This window comes from Pteropus medius, unplaced genomic scaffold (genome assembly GCF_902729225.1).
Source record: "Pteropus medius unplaced genomic scaffold, Ma_sr-lr_union100, whole genome shotgun sequence".
NCBI lineage: Eukaryota > Metazoa > Chordata > Mammalia > Chiroptera > Pteropodidae > Pteropus > Pteropus medius.
In genome coordinates this window covers 11,469,425-11,489,217 of record NW_024352787.1, presented here as the reverse complement: position 1 = coordinate 11,489,217, position 19,793 = coordinate 11,469,425, and the positions used below count along the sequence as shown (strand labels likewise).

Genomic DNA, 19,793 nt, shown 5'->3' with positions numbered 1-19,793 from the left:
TTTCAAGTTGTGTGCTCCACTTCCATATTTGAATATCTGATGGTCTCTTCAAACCTACACAGTCAAAACCAAACTCACTGTCCCTCCTCTAACTCAGCTCTCCCTCCTTTATTGTCTGCCCTAGTTGGAGATGTCATCATCCACCCAATCATTATGTTAGAACTGAGTCCTAATTTTACTCCTGCTTCTTTCTCATATAGCCCAAGACTAATTATTCACAAAGTCTTGCATATTTTGATTCTTATGTAGCTCTCAAATTTTTCTTCTACCTGGTTTAGTTCAGATCCTTATAATTTTTTTTATAGATTATACGCTCAGCCTCTTTACTTATCCCCCTACCTCTAGCTTTGCGCATTTAAATTCATTCTTTATTCTTTAGTGAGAGTGATCTTTTTAGACTATAAATTTGGCATTACTCCCATGCTTTAAACTCTCCAATGACTGCCTAGCCACTCACTTCTTCTTAACACTTTATGCTCTCAAATGAACTATTTGAAATTCTCTATATACTCTGTGCTGATTCTTTCATCCAGGCTTTTGTTTATGTTCTTTCTGCCTGGATACCTTTCTCTCTTTAATCATTTTTATGCCTATTTATCCTTTAAGATTCAGAGTAGGAGTGACTTCTTCCAGGAAACTCTCCCTGACATCTTCACTCCCACCTGCTTCTCTACACATTCCCATAGCTTCTCCTAGAGCACATCATCTTTAACTATCTATTTAATATGTCCCATCTGCATAATATATCACTTTCCTGAGGACAAGAACTGAGTGTTTATATCCTTAGAATTGCAGTTATTGATTCATGTTCGATGTTTAATAAATGTGTAATGAATGAATAAATCAATGAAATGCTGTATCATTTTCATGGAAAACAGGAAACTTGAGGCCATATGGATTCAGTTGATTTTGAAGTGCTTCATAAGGGTAAGAGTCATCGGAAGACAAATGATTAAACAGAGGTTTGAGCTAGAGTTTAAAATTCAAGGAAGGTAAGAAGAGAACCTTTGGGGACAGATTCACTGTGGGCAAGAACCCAGTGAGAGACTGTCGGAGAGACAAAGACATTTATAGAATAAGGATCCTCAGGAAGTGATGGCAGATAAGACTGATGACTTTTGGAAATTTGGCACTAATCACTTTCTCGTTTAAGCCTTAGCCATGATGTTGTTATAACCATAATTTTTTTGCTTCTCAAAGGATCTGGAGGTCAAGGTATAAGATTGTTGACTGAGAAATGAATGGTCCATAAAACAGTGTAAGTCATGGCAAAAGGACAGCAACTCTCTGTCTTTATGGACCATTTCCCATGGCACTGGGAAATGAATGGTCCATAAAACAGTGTAAGTCATGGCAAAAGGACAGCAACTCTCTCCCGTAACACAGAGGATCAGTATGTCTGCCCTGGGAGAAAGACTTATGTTCACTATGGTTGTGGGGTAGGCAAATTTATTCTTCGTTTAGACAGGACGGCAGTCTTAAAGGTTAAGAACCAATGCCAATGCCTAGCACTGGAAGGATGTTGTAGGTACTTGAGCCCACTTATAATCTCCATTTGTTCCCTTCCCCAAACTATTGAAAATGAACAGTCTAAACATAAACAGCATGTCTGCACTCTTGGCTACAAGATAAATTCCTTAACCACCTGTTCCAAAGAGATTGCCCCCCTAAACATGGAGGTTCTGGAGACACTGCTTTCAAGAACACCAGTCTAGGGTAGGGGAAACAGGTTCCCTCCTCAATTCCTAAGAGTAAAGTGAATGAGCCGACCATGGGGACTTTTTGGGCAGGTGCTAGCTCCAACTGGAGGCATTATCTGCTATCTTATCACCCACTCTTCACATGTTAAAAATAGACTTTTTTTGGTCAATAACATTAAAATGTACATAACACTTTCAGTGAAATTTACAGTCAGAATTGTCTAGCTAGCCATACTCAATTTCTATTATTTTGTTTAAATAAACTTATCTCCAAATTTCTTTTCAAGGTTGGTTCTTTTCAACATAATTAGGGGCATGTCATAGTCTTCATGCAAACCCTTACAGAGAATTCTTAAAAGCCAGGGGAAGGATAATGGTGCAGTGGAATAGTTGGAGAGGCAGGGGTCTTGATATCTAGTTTTGGTTCCATGGTTAATTGAGTCAGGCATAATTTCTCTCGGTTTCAGTTTTCTGATTTGCCAAACTGGGGAAATTGGATTCCCTCTAAGGCTGCTTCCAATTCTCAAGTTTAAAGAATTAGTAATATGCAAAATATTCTTAGCCACTTCTTAAAAAGAAGTCTTTTGCTGTATGTGTTCCATTTTCATTCTCTCAGAAACGAATGTACAAGAAGTAATTTATTATTTTCATTGGACATGTATAATGATTAAATAGTTAATATTTATTATCAAAAGCACTGACCGTTTTCTAGTAAAACTCTCACAGATTACATTGGGGTTAAAATGTACTGGGTGCCCTTTCTCATCCTTTTCCCAGGACCTGCGAGCATAGAGCATTCTATTGCTGCTCTTCTTGAACTCCAAAACTGCCTTCTCTTTCTCTAGAAGAGTAATATATGCAAAACTCTAAAATTATGCGAGACTGGGGGGGGGGAATCTTAAATAAACATAAATAAAGTCTGAAAGTAAGCTTTCCGAAGTTAAAAAAAAAAGATCCTTTATCATATATCACTTCAGAATAGGTAGTTAGATTTCTATTTATCACGAAAATGTGTAATATAGATGGATTTTTGACAATACCTGTGTTTACCACCCTCGAATTCTCACAGCACTTTTTTCATTTTATTTTCTAGAGGACATTTTGCTAGTTCTTCTTCCTTCCCCACCAAAAGACTCTAAAAAAATTAGGAACTCTGAAAGCTGCTATGTGCTTTGAGCAGTTTTTCATAGGTTTAGAATTTGTCAAAGCACTACTTTAAAAATGTAAAGTCCTTTAAGGAATTTTTCTTAATAGAAAGATGATAGTTATGTTTTCAGTATAATTGTATGTTAAGTGTACTTTATGCCATTCTAATTTTGTGAAAGTTAATAATCCATTAACAATATTGTAGGACTTTTGTGTTCCTTATCCAGCACAGCTTGTTCCTGTCCTTGTCTCTGCTCCCTAATGAAACTTGGTGTATGAGAATGCATGGTAATGGACCGATATGACATGTTTCTTTTCAGATGAAGCAATGGTTTTCTGAGTAAATAATTAAGACATTTCTCTTAGTTGGACTTTTCCTTGGTCGACAATCTTTAGTGGTGAATATAATTGGAAAACTCATTTAGTATGATTTTTAGATTATTTAGAACTTCTACAATTTCTTGATTTTGCTGGGGTTTTTCATAGTCATCTATTTTTTGAGTCCACTTGTATTGCTTTGGACACAAGATATCCGAATTAGCAGTAAATATTTTCAAGCTGCGATACAACGATCTTTTATTCCAAATTGCAGTCATTCCATTCCCTGCCTCTTCAAATTTATGCTCCTTTGTGGATGGATGTCATTCATACTGACACAGAAATTAAAGTGGAATAGTATTCCATTTTAATGAAGACAAAGGAGAAAGCTTAGATAGGGGAACTTTAAAGGAAAGAGGAACATGCAACATGCAGTTGTGCAATGCAAAGTACTGTGACCAGAATAAATGATGGTATTGAAAGAGAAGAAGAATGTTACCCACTAATCACCTTTTTATCAGGAAGGGCCACTGAAAAGAACTTATTGAAAAACGACTAAAACAGTAATATGCTCCTCCCAGCCTATATCTAGGATTCTTGCTGTTAGGAGGAAAGAGCCACTCAGTGACTGATATAAGTATAACTGTAGCTGAGGAAAGGAGGGACGAAAAATTCCAAAGGGAGCAAACACCTACATGGAAAATCATCTCATACTAGTTGGTATTTCCTTTACATCTCAGTTTCCTAAATTCATCCATATAACATTTAATAGCCAAACACCACCTGCACATTATTTCTTCATATTTTTCTTTAAATGAATTCACTTTTCCTCCCTAAATCAATTGATTTAAAGGAAACTTCTTATACTACTTTTAAAAGAAAACAAATATCAATTGCTATAAGTAAGGTAATTGTTAATGAAAATACAATGGAAAAAAAAAAAACACAACTATCTAATTCTAGCTAAATCTTATAGTCAGCCAAAAGCTGTGCCTGAAAAGACCTACTCTTTCTACTTAAAAGGAAACTGGTTAATGTTAGAGACCAACACGAGACTTAGTTCTTTTAATTAACAGAACCGAAAGATAATTGAAGAAGAAATACCTTTATCATTTATGATCTGTGTTATTCTGTGTGGTCCCTAACACCTAAAATCACCTGCAGTAACACCAGTGGTGAGGTTCCAGACTTAGGAAAACACTGATCTACTTTAATCCCTATACAGGATTAACCCTAAAAAGCAGAGCACTATTAGGAAATACGTGTTATTATGAGGTAGCTAATTAGTAGAGTACTAAGAATCATTTCTGCTCTTTTGAAAAAAAATTATCAAGCATAAATAAAACACAGTAGATAACATTTTACAAGGAGAGAAAAAATATGTAGTTCTATGACACTGGGGTATATAAATTGTTGGACAATATCATAAATATTCATAAATATTCCATGTTTGAAGAAAAGGAAATCTCCGCAAACAGCTTGATTTTCGCACCCCAATTACATTAATAAAGCTATAGAATTCTTCCCCTTCTCCAGATGAATATTACTTCTTTTGAACTAAAAAGACTTGATCATTCACCAAACCGACACCCACATTTCTCCCTTGCTTCCAAAGCCATATTTCCAAAAGGTGAACCATAGATGAGCCTATGGTTGTGTTATTTTTTAAACTTCTTTTTTTTGTAACAAAATATAGGTTCAAATCTGTGAGGAAAATCTTTAAAAATACCACCAAACTTTCTGATTTGGAAAATTTGTTTTTTAAAAAGTCAAATGGTACATCTCTTGAAGGAAACAGAATTACTCAGTTAAAATTTGTAGTTTAAGACAGACTGACAGCCAGAAAGATATCCAAAAAAAAAAAAAAAAGTCTCAGGGTTATGCGTTGGGAAGGGAGTGTTAAGATTTCAGAAGGTTTTTATATTCTACTTTACATATTGTATATTGTTAGATTCTTTAAATAAGAAAAAAGTATGATTTAAAAAATATTTTTACCAACATATAGTGCATCTAGAGACTTATCAGGGTGATGAATATATCGAATACCATTCTTCTGAGGGAGGAATGAGAGTGGGAGAATGTTTAGCCTGGAGGAGATTTGGTTGTCTGCAAATGCCTACTGGGTTGCCAGAGGGGAAAAAAGATGAAATTCATGTGGTGTTTCTTCTGAAGGCAGAATTCAGGTTAATTGGTGGAAATAACAGGGAAGCAGATTTTTGTCTCTATTCACGGAGCATTTTTCTTATAACTTGAGTCACCCATCAGTGGATTTGGCTTTCTTCAAAGAAGGGAGCTCCTTTTCACTAAATGTGCTCAAGAAAATGCTTGAGAACCACTTATGAGGGGCTTCAGAGATGAGATGGCTGCACTGTAAGGAGGCAAAGGATGGAGAATGGAAGAGCTTGAAGGCTTTGTCTAAATGGAAGATTCTCTGATTTGTGCTGAAACAGAACTTCATTCCATACTTCACCTTTTGCCATTGACTGAAGACTGAAAAACAGAGGAAAGAGTCTGGTTTAATGGAGAATCATTTATGGTCTCTTGACTGGATAAAATGACAAATTCTGAACTTTTTCATAGCCTTTTTATTATACAGTCTAAAGAAGACACTTCAGGGCATCATGTAAAACTGAGAAGAATGAGTTATGGACATCATAAACTTTAGGGTGAAGCTGCTGAAAGAGTTTGTGAGAGGCTTTTTAATATTTAGGCAACATAAATTTAAGCAGAGTGTAAAATAAAATCAAATTAACATTTTAATTCAGATGCTACTCTTATTCACATATGCTGGGTTCTCCAAAAGAGCTGGTTTTATCAGGTGAACACTAACGGCGGGAAGTGTGAGCAATGTGAAAATGTCTGATTCTTTACAAGATAAGAACAGCTAGTATTCCAGAATAATTATTAGGAGGAAAAGTGAGATTATCTAGGTATAGTGTATATTTACATATATGAGTTCATAAGAAACTAGCATAGAGCTTATTAGAAATACTTCTATTGGTGAAAACTAATGATTATAGAGACAATGCCACTGTTAGGCATCCATTCTAAGATAAACAAGGACAGGTAGTAGAAATAAATTTGCTCCTTGCTATCAAGGAGACTGAAGTTCAAGAAAACTGCTCCTTTTTTTTTTTTTGGCTTGTGTTATGTCACTAGTCCAAGTTCTGATTTGAATCCTGGTCTACCTAACATTGGCTGAGTAGACAGTAGTGTCACTGAGAACATAGCCATTTGAGCTCTTGAAATTACAGTCATCCTTTTGAGAGAAACATTGTCGCATATGGAAGTCACCCAAGGAAAGGTTGATGCATTAGCTGTCTTTATCCAAAGTGTGGTGCACATGATGGGTGTAAGCAATGCTGATGACCAATGCTGATGAGCACATGGTAGGACTGACAAGAACAGGCAAAATGTGGAAATAGGAAGGTTTCAATCGATCAATCGATCAATCAGTCAAAATTGATTGTGTTTACTCTGTAATGATAAATTTTACCCATCCCACAATTTTTCAATGGCCGTTGGAAAGTACAGCTTTTACAACAAAGAAATATTCTAATTTAATTTCAGACAGCACTTTAAACATGTAAGAGAAAACAGATTTTGGAGAAATTAACATCATATAAGACTCTGGTGCTCCAAAACACAATGAGGCACGTCTCTGTTATAGCAAATATTTATGATTCTCATGTGTTTGTCTTAAGACTGTCCTTTAAGATAATTAGTAAAATTGAGAAGCAGTGGGGGTGGAAGGACAGTATAGCACAGTGGTTGAGAAGAAAGTCTCTAGCATCAAACAGAGTTGGGTTTGAATCTTATTTTCATTGTTTATAGGCCATGTGACCTGGGGCAAGTTATTCAACTTTACTAAGCCTGCTTTGTATCATGGACACACCGGAAACAATAGCATATACCTTATAGGGCTTGCTGTCAGAATTAAATGACATAATACCTGAAACTAAGCATGTTCCTAGCACTTAATAAATTTGCAATAAATATTAGTTATCTTTATGAATACTGTATTTACAATTGTTGCTATTAAGAGGTCACTGAATGAGAAATTACGAATAGTCATGTGCAACATTTTTCTATCTTTTCCATAAATGTAAGACTATTTAATTTTGCAGGTTGAATGTTATTCATTCATATAAATGTGTTTATTGAGTGTTGGCTAGATGCTGGTGATACAAAGATAGATAAGACATTTCTCTGCCCTTACGTTGCCTGAAGTCTAGTAGAAGAAACATTCATAAAAAACAAATACTTGTAGTACAATGTCATAGGTGCTACACTAGAAATTAATATAAGAGATACCATGGCCCAAGGGAGGTAGGCGAGGACACAGGGAAACTTCATCCTCTGATTCTCTGTACTTCAATTACTATATTGTCTATAGGTGGTCATCTATCCAGAAACACAACACAAAAGACAAGTTGAAAAACATAATTTAATAAAAATATGTCAGTGGAAGCCTTGAATCCTCTAATGAAGACTAATCACCAAATCTATTAATTCTTAGGAGGATTATTTTTTGTTAAAATACATTTGTTAGCCTGTCACTTTCCCATATGCTCAATATATGCTTCAATATTCAGCCAATATAAAACTTCTTTCCCCATTAATTCACATAAATAAAAAAAAGCCCACTAGATTTTTAGTAACTTCATGTTATTTTATATACCAAAGAACAGAGTCATGGGAAATTTAGCAGCAATCTAAGGAACTGATTGAAAAGTTGAGTCATTAATTTGTAATGCTTTAGAAGATGAATTCTGATTTCTCTGGCCTCTGGAAGGGTTCCACTAGTGGATTTTCTTTTTTGTTTTTGAGACAAGAATTTGCACCATGTCATGTGTGATAAAAAGACCAAGACAACTGGTAAGGAACAGAAAAGCTGCCAGATGAGCAGTATGATTTTTAGGATCTAATATAAGCTGCAATCATGTTTGGCTTTCTCGGCTTAAGAACTTCTCGTCTCTTCTACAAATACTGAGCATCTACCATAAGATAAGTAATAAGATTCAAAGAAGAATAGGACATGGTCCTTTTCAAGGAGCTCACACTTTGGTGAGGGAGATGAGCAAAACACAAGTACCTTTAGCACAAAAAGAAGAGTGCCGCATGGCATTCGATGCTTAACCCGAACAGCACGTCAGAATCACCTTGGAAGTTCCACCTTGCATCTACCAGATTGTTCTCTAAGGAGACTGAATTTGAAAATTCTCCCCAGGTGAATCTCAGGTACACATCTATTAAGAATTCTATTAGAAGCTCTTTGTCTCCAGGGTTCTTGAGGGCCCATAGAAGGGGTGTGGGGATTGAAGAGAAGGGTAATTTATTATTATTTTTTAATATAATTTTATTTATTTATTTATCTATCTATCCACCTATCCACCTATCTATCTATCTATCTATCTATCTATCTATCTATCTATTTATTTATTTATTTATTTATATTTTATTTTATTTTTAGGCAAGGCAACCCTTGGTTGACCTCACAGATTGCAAGGACCTTTTCAACTTACAATCCCATATTTTTTTACTTTTTACTTTTTACACCTACAGCACCTGGTCTTCTTAAGTGATCTCCCATCCAAGAACTAACCAGGCCTGACCTTGCTTACCTTCTGAGATCAGACGGGATCAGGCTTATTCAGGGTGGCATAGCTGTAGATGAGAAGGGTAATTTAAACAAGGATATTAGACTCAGGTCTCTTCCATATCTAACATCTTTAAACCTACAGAACCTACAGTACCTACATCTCTGGTATCCAGAGACATGTCTGAGAAGGCAGCAGACATGCATTTAGGTCCATGGCTCAGAGAGATGGGAGGAAAAGTATCTCAGGTCTGGGAGAGGTGGGAAGATCCACCTACAATACAGCTGGCATGACCATTAGTTCAGCAGCAGGGCTCCTGTCTGTACTGCAGGCATGTCCTTTACAGAATGAGGCAGGGATCCACAGGAGCATGAGGAAGGCTGCACTGGGTCTTTGGAGACATCTTTATAACACGAAGTAAAAAGAAAGAAGCCCCCTCTTGTCACTTTCTTCATTATGGACTGCATTCTGACAAAACAGGTTTCTTATACTGTTTAAAAGGATTCCAAAACCTCCTCAAAAGAGGAACAGACAAACATAGCTTTGTAACTGGAGGAATGATTTTGTCCTAGTTGAATGTTGGTTTGACCCTGAAACTTGTCGAGGTCCTCATTTGATTCCACAGACGGGCTGACACACCAGCTTTAGATATGTCAATACATTCAAAAAGAAGAATATAAAATCCCACATCTGACACAATGTGGGTATAACCAAGGCAATTGAAAGCAGCATTGGCCCCTCCTGAAGAAGGCTCCTCAATTCAGTGGCATCTCCTGAGAGGGACTGATTTATTTTGAGGGTCTAAAATGCTGCTATGACTAAACACGGCTCTATTGCACATGTGTTTTTTTGGATATAATTATTGAGAAGTTGTTCAACTCATTGGTAAAGGAAATAGAGTCTTCTAAAATGTGCGCAGTCTCAATCACTAGAAATCACATTGGAAACTCTGCCTTCACGAAAGTTAAGTGAAAGACTGTGCCACCTAAAAACTTAGTTTTACATAAAGTGGAATCTATTTTGTATTTAAAATATAGAAGATACATAGTACTCAACTTACAACAATCGATTTAATGATCTTTTGACTTTGTGATGGTATGAAAGTGATGTGCATTCAGTATAAACCAGCTAGGCTAAGCTTTGATGGTTGGCAGGTTAGGTGTATCAAATGCATTTTCAAGTTCTGATATTTTCAATTCATATTGGTTTATCATGATGTAACATCATTGTAAGTTGAGGAGCATGTGTATATAATGGTCTAGGAAGAAGCTATGAAAATAAAACCAAGTTTGTCAAGAATTACAACAGTTATTGGGGAAGACGGCACAAAAGAGTGTGAGGGATGAACCACAAGCACCTTACTTGAAGAAGAGAAACCCTAACAAAAGGTCAAGGAGAATTTTTAGTTTCAATTGAAAGGATATAACATTTTTTCTTTGTGAAGTACCTCATGCAACACTGTTATTGAACAGAGAATTGCATTTAAGAGAAAATAAAATTTTTCCTTGGTGCTTGGATAAACAAAGAAATAAATGGCACAGAGAGGACTTGGCTCAATCACATGTAGTATTTCCTCAAAATTTTTCATCTTAAAAAATAGTAATTAATTCTTACAAAATAGGGTTCACAACTGCCTCTGTGTCATTACTGGGGAAGAAAGATGTACGTCCAGAGCCATCAACTGACTACTGGGAAAGAGATCAGAACAAGGCTTGAGGCCCATGTTGTGGCCTTATCCACACATCTCAGATTTAATAATATGAGTAATCTTTGGATCTTACTTGAAAACCCATCATTTTTCCTTCTAAATATTAAAAAGGAATCCTGGAAGCCCTTGTATAAATATTTATTATTCACAACTCACTTTCTAAACATGATTCCATAGATTCACAAGATTCCATAACATGACTTGTCATGAGAAGTCAGGGTGTTTGCATTTCCAGATATGAAAGCTGAGGGTAAGCAATAAGTGTAGAGAGAAGGTGGGTTCTGAGTCACTGATTAGAGCTGGCCTTCCAATTCCTACATCTGTTTGGCTCTTTGAGTGACATGCTTATTTTGTCTGGTGAATAGATGGCCCTGGGCCTTAATAGTATAACATGCTTATTGGCCCTGCCACAAATGATCACAAATAGTCATGCTCATATCTGTGGTTGCCTCAGAATGGGAGCCTAGAATATCTGTAGGCTGATAATATAAAGGCTACTAAAAAGGAAGATTAAGAAATAAACAAACAAAGTCTCCCATACCTCTACAGACCCAGTTCGTATACAAAAGTCACTTATTGTCATATTTTCTAACGAATTGAGATGCAAAATGAGACATATCCATGACTACACTTGTCCCAGAATCGATCCTTTGGAGTGACAGGTCATATGGCAAGATTGTTGGGAATTATATACAGCCAGGAAGATAAAGAGTGGTGTCACTTAGCAAGTATACAGAAATTTGAGAAACAAAGAGAGGATAACTGTTATGCAACAGACAAAGTACATGCATTTTCTGAATGGCCTTCATTAAAGATCCAAGCAATAAGTAATTTGTATTTTAAATTAGTGTTTTCCCATTTTAAACATTCAGACAACTTTTACTTCTCCTCTATTTTCTGTCAGTTCCTTCTCTCTCCAATCTTTACTTCCCCTCTCAAATCTACTGAACAAACCTGTTTTGGACAAGTTGGACCAATTTACCTAATAGGCCAATTTAGTTCTTATTCTTAAATACAGCTTTTTAAAGAGTGTCCAGGTAAACAACAACATGTTATTTTATGCATTAGTCTCTTAAATGTATTATTTAAAATAGGGCTTTCTGAACAGGAGATAGGCTTAAAAATATGATTTTCTGGAGGGCTTTAGTTTCCTTCAAAATATCTATGAGCCACAGCATTTTTTGTATTAAGTTTATTGGGGCAACATTGGTTAATACAATTATATAATTTTCAGGTGTACGTTATCATTTGACGTCTATATATTCCATTGTGTGATTACCACCCAAAGTCCAGTTTCCTTCAGCTAACATATATTCGACCCTCTTTACCTACTTCACCTTCCCCCTACTCCCCTATATTTGATTCCCTTTACCCTGTCTACCTCTCCCCTCTTCCCCCATCCCCTACTGTCTGGTAACCACTAGTCCATTGTCCATGTCCCCGAGTCTCTGTTTGTTTGTCCTGTTCATTTGTTGCTTTTAGATTTATATCTCACATATAAGCAATATCATGTGATTTTCAACTTTTCCTGTCTGGCTTATTTCGTTTAGCATGATTATCTCGAGGTCCATCCATGTTGTCGCAAATGGCAGTATTTCATCTCTTCTTATGGCTGAATAATATTCCAATATGTACCACAGCTTCTTTATCCAATCATCTATCCTAGGACACTTCGATTGCTTCCATGTCCTGGCCACTGTGAATAATGCTGCTATGAACATCGGTGTGCAAATATCTTTTTGGATATGGGTTTTCAAGTCTTTGGGGTAAGTACCCAGTAGAGGGATTGTGGGATCATATGGTAGATCAATTCTTAGTTTTTTTGAGTAACCTCCATACTGTTTTCAATATGCAGCCCCACCAGCAATATATGAGGGTTCCTTTTTCTCTGCATCCTCTCCAACATTTGTTATTACTTGTCCTGTTGATTACAGCTATTCTAACAGGTGTAAGATGGTATCTCATTGTGGTTTTAATTTGCATTTCCCTAATAGCTAGCGATGTTGAGCATCTTTCATATATTTGTTGGCCATCTGTATGTCTTCTAAGGAGAAGTGTCTGTTTAGGTAGTCTGCCCATTTTTTTGATTGGATCATTTATTTTTTTGTTGTTAGAGCCACAGCATTGAATAAGGTTATCTCCACATGACTTAATGTTTTCAATAAATCTGTCCCTTACATTTGAACACATAGGTGATTTCAAAGACTTAGTTTTATTTTATTAAAGTCTACTGGTCAACTATAATTTTAACTCATTAATAGTATTTTCTATTGATAAATTAAGCCATTTGCGAAATGACTATAGATCAATGCAGGCTGCACAATATTATTTAATTTTCCAGGTCCACAAGATTCCATTACTGACTTCCTTTGGTTTATACCTCATTATCACTAGTGGAGAGTCATCGCTAATGGGAGCAATGAGCATGAGCAATTCACACAGCCAACACCCAAGCCTGTACTCCATCACTGAAAGGAAGATGACACTCTCCTCCCCAGTCTCAGCCCCATGGAAATCTAGGCACACTTTCCTCTTACACAGAGTCAAAGTGAGCATTATGGCATGGCCCTCCTAGGCTTCAGAACCAGAGAGGCCATTAATGTTCTGTTATTTTAAGAACAACCTTCCTATCCTCAGCTACCTTCTGAAGCGGACTGAGTACTCACATCTGACTGCTTTGGTCATGAGGCATTAACAAGACGAGAACCTATGGAAAGACATTCAGGAGAACACATTTCTCTATGTGCACTTTTCTCATATAAAAACTTAACTTTTATATAGATGATGAGATTCTATGAGGTATCTAGATGAGTTCATTATATTATTTAAAAATCTTTGTATTCTTTGCAATAACCAGCTTTATATCTAACACAACATAGGTCCTCAATAAATATTTGTTGAATGAAACAGAATTGACTGTCATCAGTTCTTACTGCTTGCTTTTAACCTATTTTACTGGCATATTTTATAATGCAGGGAAAGATTTTCTAAAAGTGGTACCACTACATGAAGAATTACTGAGTCTTGGATATGATGAGAATCTATGACCCTAACTTAGGCCTCTGAACCTCAATCAGTAAAAGTAAAGACAATAAATCCCTTGACATAGGGGTTATGGTCACAGGTTTTAAGGGAGGCGAACATAGGTGTAAATCCTGCGACTTTGGCCAGGTTACTTAATCTCTCTAGCCACACTGTAGCATTGTCGAGAGAATCAAATAAGGTATTGCATGTGAAATGTTTAGTATAATGCTTGGCACATAATAATCACCCAATAAATGGTAGCTGCTGATGAACTATCATCAGCCAGAAATATTAATATCAAGAGGAATCCTGGGTATCATAAGAAAAAACTCTGGGACAGAGACATCACTGGTAAATCCTGGGAGACAGAATAAAACAGAATAAATCCATGATCCACAATAATTCACATTCACACAGACAACACTTGAGCCACTAGTCTGACCAGAGAATAGTTATTGGGAAAAAAAGATTCTGCAAGCCTGGACTAATTAAGTTCAGTGTTTACTTCTCACCATAAAATATCAATAACAGCTGAGATGTTAGTATGGCAACAAAGGAGACTTGCTTATTTGTACAGTGTGAAATGATCTTAATATTCTGTGGTTTTAATTTGTAAATTGCCTTAAAGCTCATGAGAAATGTGATGAAGATCAGTAAGGCACAGCAAAAGAAAAGTTAAACTAAAAGGAGAAATGGAAACAAGGTGACTTTAAACCACTAGCATTTTAGATTCATATTCCTAAATTCACTGGGCATAAAGGCAGTTTCTTATCCAACCAGGAGAGTTAGGGTTAAAATTTTTCTGTAAGGTGCTCAGAGATTAGGGAAGTAGCAGATGGTCTCAAATCATTCCTTTCTCTCATTTTGGACAACAAAGGACTGAAGTCTATCTACGTTGAGAATGTTGAGTCCTTTATAACTTGTTATCAAAATAGATAGAAAGGTGGCAAAGCAGCACAGAAGAGCATATTTTTGTGTTTTACAGCACAGTTTGTGTGGGCTGCCTTCTGCCCTGAGTTATTAATCTGAAGGCCAAATTCTGGCTTCAATTCAGGAGGCGTAAACTCTAAGAATGTGAAATATTGCTTCTCATGGCTAGAATGTTGCAAAAACATCTATAAAACAAGACCTGGATTCTTATTTTAGAGTAAGGATTGAAATAACATGTTAGAAAGCAGCAAACTGAGCTGGAAATGTGGAGAAGTACCTTACAATAAAGAAATCTAATATATAAATAACCCAAATCATAACACAGATCAACATTTAATGAGGCCAGAAGTCCAAGTGCTTTATGGAGATTAACCCATTCAATCTTCAAAATAATAATTAAAATGTGCACCATTCATATCTTCATTTAAAGAGGGAACACTGAATACAGAGAGAGTTAAATAGCATGCCCAAGTCACACAGCTAATAAAAGGCAGAACAAAGATATGAACCCACAGGTTAATTCGTACCTTATATTTCCAGATCATAAAAATCTAGATAAAAGAAGGAAAACTAGGAGATAGCAATTTTCTTCATTGGAGTCATGAGATCACAATCAGCACAATTAAAAATCTGTTACACTTAAAATATTTCAATTACAAAATCTACATATATGTATTTCATAACATCAATTAATTATAGGTAATACATGCACTTTCTTAGAAATAGCCAAGAACTGAATTTATTCCTTTTAAATTCCAACCCTGATCCACTATTGCTTAACTCAAAAGCAATAATGAGTCCCAAAGATAATTTTTCTGAGGAGAGAAAGATTTCTTCCCATTCTTGCTCTACTGCTAGGAAACCTAAATCCTCCTCACAGGTCCCTTCAACAATAGCTCGGTCAGGTTAGATCTCAATCATGGACAGGGTGACACTCTGGTGAGCCATAATTAATTAAGAGGCAATTGCTACAGTACTAAGTCAGAAAACTAACCATTCCTTATTGGAAAGGTCATGCTGCCCTGCTCGCTTAGAGCTGTTTGTGGTGCTGATTATCTGTTTGACCCTCGCTACTATGCTCTATTCTTGCTAGTGTTTATTCTCCCTCATCTTGATTATTTGGTTCATGTCTTGTTCCTCTGGTTGCTGACTGATACCTCTCTAATGTTGCTGTGGACTACTTTAAGCCCTATGGCCTATCTAAGCTGGGCTTTATAAATTAGAAAACTGCGGCACAAGGAGGTTAAGTAACGTACCAAGGCATATAGCTAGTAAGTGGTGAAGCTGGATTCAAACCCAGCCAGACTAGTGGCAGAGACCACACTTCTAATCTCCACATACAACCACCTCCCTGAATAAGGGTGACAAAGCTTAAGGTAGGTAGTACTCCAAAGAAGCATGCAGGAGGCTCTAGGCTGTGAAACTAGTGTTCTGGAGAGCAGAAGGTGGCTGATGAGCAGAGCACATCATGAAATAAGTGAATGGCCAGCTGGCCAAGCTGCTATAATCTCCGTATGGATATTGATGTGCTTCAAAAGGAGTCTTTCTTCCTGTTCTCATACTCCTCCCTGGGAGAACTATTCAGTATATCCTCTGATTATTCAGTTTTCTTTTATTTTTACTTCTGAGAATCACGTTTATTTTGAATAGGATTGCGAATAGGATAGTTTAGATTAATTTTTGAGTAGTTGTGTTGCCAAGGGTCAGCGTGGTCTCCCACTTTGTCATCAACACTATAATTAGTATTAACACTACGTCAATAAACAATATGGTGAGGCATTTGTAAAGAAACTTGATTCTGCATTAAAAGTACTTTGACAACACGACAGAAGTCTCCCTGAGCAAAATCAATCCACAGGAGCTGGTACAGCAAAGTGGGTGAGGGTGAGTAAAGAAAGGAGGGGAGGGCTCACGTTCTTAAGAAGAACACTATACACTTGCATGCAAGTCAATCATATAGTTCCTGTTTGCAAACCAAACCATACCTGAGAAATAGAACCAAAGGGAGAGCTATTCAAGTTAAGATTTATAGCAACTAGAAATATGCTAACATTATACAAACAGAAAGACAATTTTCTTAAGAAAGAAAGGAAATGCAAATCTATGCTTCCCCAAGCTCAAAGAAATAAAGCCTATTTAAAACCTATATTGTTAGCAAAATTACAAAACATTTGTCTTTTCCTGGACCAACTTAATAGCTGTTTTACAAAATACTCCAATACATGAATGAGCGTGTGTATGTGTGTGTTTGTGTGTGTGCCTGTGTGTGTATGCGTGTGGACAAGGCTGGGGTTGGAGTCACCCCCACTTAAGTCTAGTAAGGACTGTTCTGATTAGTGCATCATATTGTGCAGTCTATTGAAAAGGTCAAGGTCTATAGCTGAGCTAAATATAACCTGGTGAGAGAGAGCTAGAAGAGCTCTGGAAATTTTTGAGAGGCTTTCATACTGTTTGGAAGATAAAAATATTTTTGAAGGGATTTTGTTCTTTTTTATGAAGTGTGTAATTGAAAAAAAGATATCAAGAACAACTATAACTTCTTATACAAATTACTTTAAAAATCTAGAATAATTTCTCACTGTTAAAAGATAAAATAATATTATATTACCCTATCTTTTATCTAAGAAACTTAAATCATTTTCATAGGTTTAAATAGAGCTGGTAATCTTGCTGCTTTTGTGAGAGCAGAGGTCATTGTGACCTTCCTAAAACACACATCTGACCAAGATATTTTACTGCTTAAAACCCCAATGACTCTTCATGGCCTAAGAGAGAAGTCCAAAACCCCTCTGCCATGCAATCAAGGCTTTTGGTTTTTTGGCAAATGATTATGTTTCCAACTTCCTCTTATATGGTTTTCCTCTCACTCATTCTGTGGTCCTTCAAATCACCCGTGATGTAACTCTGTGCCTTTGGACAGAATGTCCTTTCCCACATTGCCTTTCTCACTCTTTCTCACCCTTGAACTGTTATTTCCCCAATCACACCCTCTGACAGCCTTACTCCACCCTTTATTCTTTTCTCCAGGGCAAAAATGATTGCTTCTTCTCATTGGTCTCCACTGTACATTTTACAGGCCTATGATATAACACTCAGAGCATATTTATTGGTTAACATCTCTGTCTTCTCCTCTGCAGTAAATTCTAGGAGGGCAGTGCTCACTCAGTACACTGCTTGGTACATAATAAATTGAATTATTAATAATCGAAGTCTCCAAATAGATACAGAAATACAGAAGTTAAGCAAAATATTTTCTTCGTTCTGTAAAGACATTCTCAGATTATTTAAAGCTGTTATAATTATTTCTTAATCTCATCTCTTTCTCCTCGTTATCTGTCAATTGTAAGAACAAAACTCTAACACCAATGTCCCTTGAGGGTTCCCATGACTCCAACACATATTTGGGTAGAGGAAGTGCATACCAAATGCATATTGTATACATAAGCATGTATGTGTGGGGGGAGAAGGTACTGGAAAGTGTGTATCCTGGAAAGGTACTAGGCTAGTGACTCCTCTAGCCTTACTTTAATTATTTTTGATTTTTTTGTGCCAAGCAGCATAGTTTCTATGTGCATAGCATTGAAGAATGTTAAAAACAGTTCTACCTTCATTTTATACCATTTTACATGGCAGGAAACAGATTTCACTTGCACAAGGTTACTTTTATCAAGACTCCTCTGGTTTCCTAGACAAATTTCCTGCTCATTCACTTACGCTAAACTGAGTTCAATGACAGAAAAATCATACTTAATGTTCCTTCCAGCACTTCCTTTCAGAGCACTATAAGGTTGTGGTTGAAAGTACTCTCTGAAACTGATTACCTGGGTTTGAATCCTAACTCCATTACAGGTTAGCTATGCAACCTGTTTATTTAACCTCGCTATGTTTGAGTATCTTTATTAGTAAAATAGAGATTAGCAATATTTACTTTATAGGACTGTAGCAAGGATTATTTAACCTCGCTATGTTTGAGTATTTATTTAACCTCGCTATGTTTGAGTATCTTTATTAGTAAAATAGAGATTAGCAATATTTACTTTATAGGACTGTAGCAAGGATTAAATTATATATAATGTGTGTGGGTGTGTGTGCGCATAGAACAGGGTCTGCAATATAGTAAGGACGAGAAAGTATCTTTCCTGATCCATGATCTTCAGCAGCCCACCTTGATTATTACATCAAGTATGGACTATCACATTACTTTTAAAATCATATTTGTTATTTACTAATTTTTCCACCAATGCACCATTATTCCCTATATATATCTTAACTTCCATCTCAACCTATAGAGAGGTCTTTTTTTCTCCACAAATCCAACTACTGGATTCTTCAAATTTGAAGTAAAATCCAGTTCTTCCAAATATTTCTTGAGTCAAAAATTCTTCTCTAAAAATTCCTTAAGGACTGTATAACTCTATCAAACATTTGAAATAAATGTACTAAGCTACCGTCTAGTGGTTCTGTGCAAGCAGCCAGACTGCAGGGTTCTAGAAGGCAATCCCAGCGGCAGCTGCGTCATTTCCTCCCAGAGCTGGTTCACAGTCTGCTGCTGGTAGACTTATGCTCCAATTGGCAGAGCACTGCTGCTTCGTGTCTCTCTCACAGGAAGACACAGAAAAAGGATATGGGTATCTGTTTCTTTCTACCACTTACCTGGTCTGGCTAACCACTACAAGCATGGCCAAGCTATATCTCTCCTCGGCAGGAATTCCTAATGCAGCACTTAAAGAAGAAAATTTTCTCCAGCTAATAGTTACAAATAGAATGCTTAATTCAAAAAATCATCAGGTTAAAAAAAAAAGCAATTTGGAATCTGGGCTTGGGAAAAGTAGAGTATACATATTTATGTTTACTTGAATTCTCCATTTGCTCCTTTTCTTATCTCTTTCGTTTTATTTAACACAACGCTATTTATATGTTTATACACGTAAAACAACTGGAGAAAAAAATGCTTAAAATGAAACAAGAGATGAAGACTGAGAGGAAAACTGAATTAATTAACGGAAAGAAAATTTTATGGTTAAAAGAATACTGGTTTCAGAATTTTGAGTTCTTATTTAGTTTAAACATGGGGAAAAAAACTACTTAGGATAAAATAACACTCTAAAACATGTAGTAAGTTTTTAATCTTTAAGTATTAATTAATTGTCATAGTTGCCTAGGTACATTTTATATTTCTGAAAAATCATGTTATAGCATACTATTTTTTTCCAGAATTGGAATAGCTGGGATTTAGCTTATATTTACTGATCTTTGCTGTGTGAGCAAATAAAAAGATTTTTTTCCTAAAATTTTGAAAGTTTAACTGGTTGTCATATTACTTTTCATTAGATGCATTTGATATAAGTGGAAACTGAAGAGCGATGG

At 36.2% G+C, this 19,793-nt stretch overlaps 1 protein-coding gene and 1 pseudogene across 3 annotated transcripts in view; both read right to left on the bottom strand.

The window, feature by feature from the left end:
- Nucleotides 1-19,793, bottom strand: part of LHFPL3 (LHFPL tetraspan subfamily member 3) — a 533,100-nt gene that overhangs the window by 324,823 nt on the left and 188,484 nt on the right. The gene's annotated exons all lie outside the window — the stretch shown is intronic.
- Nucleotides 8,721-8,839, bottom strand: LOC120591932 (uncharacterized; annotated as a pseudogene).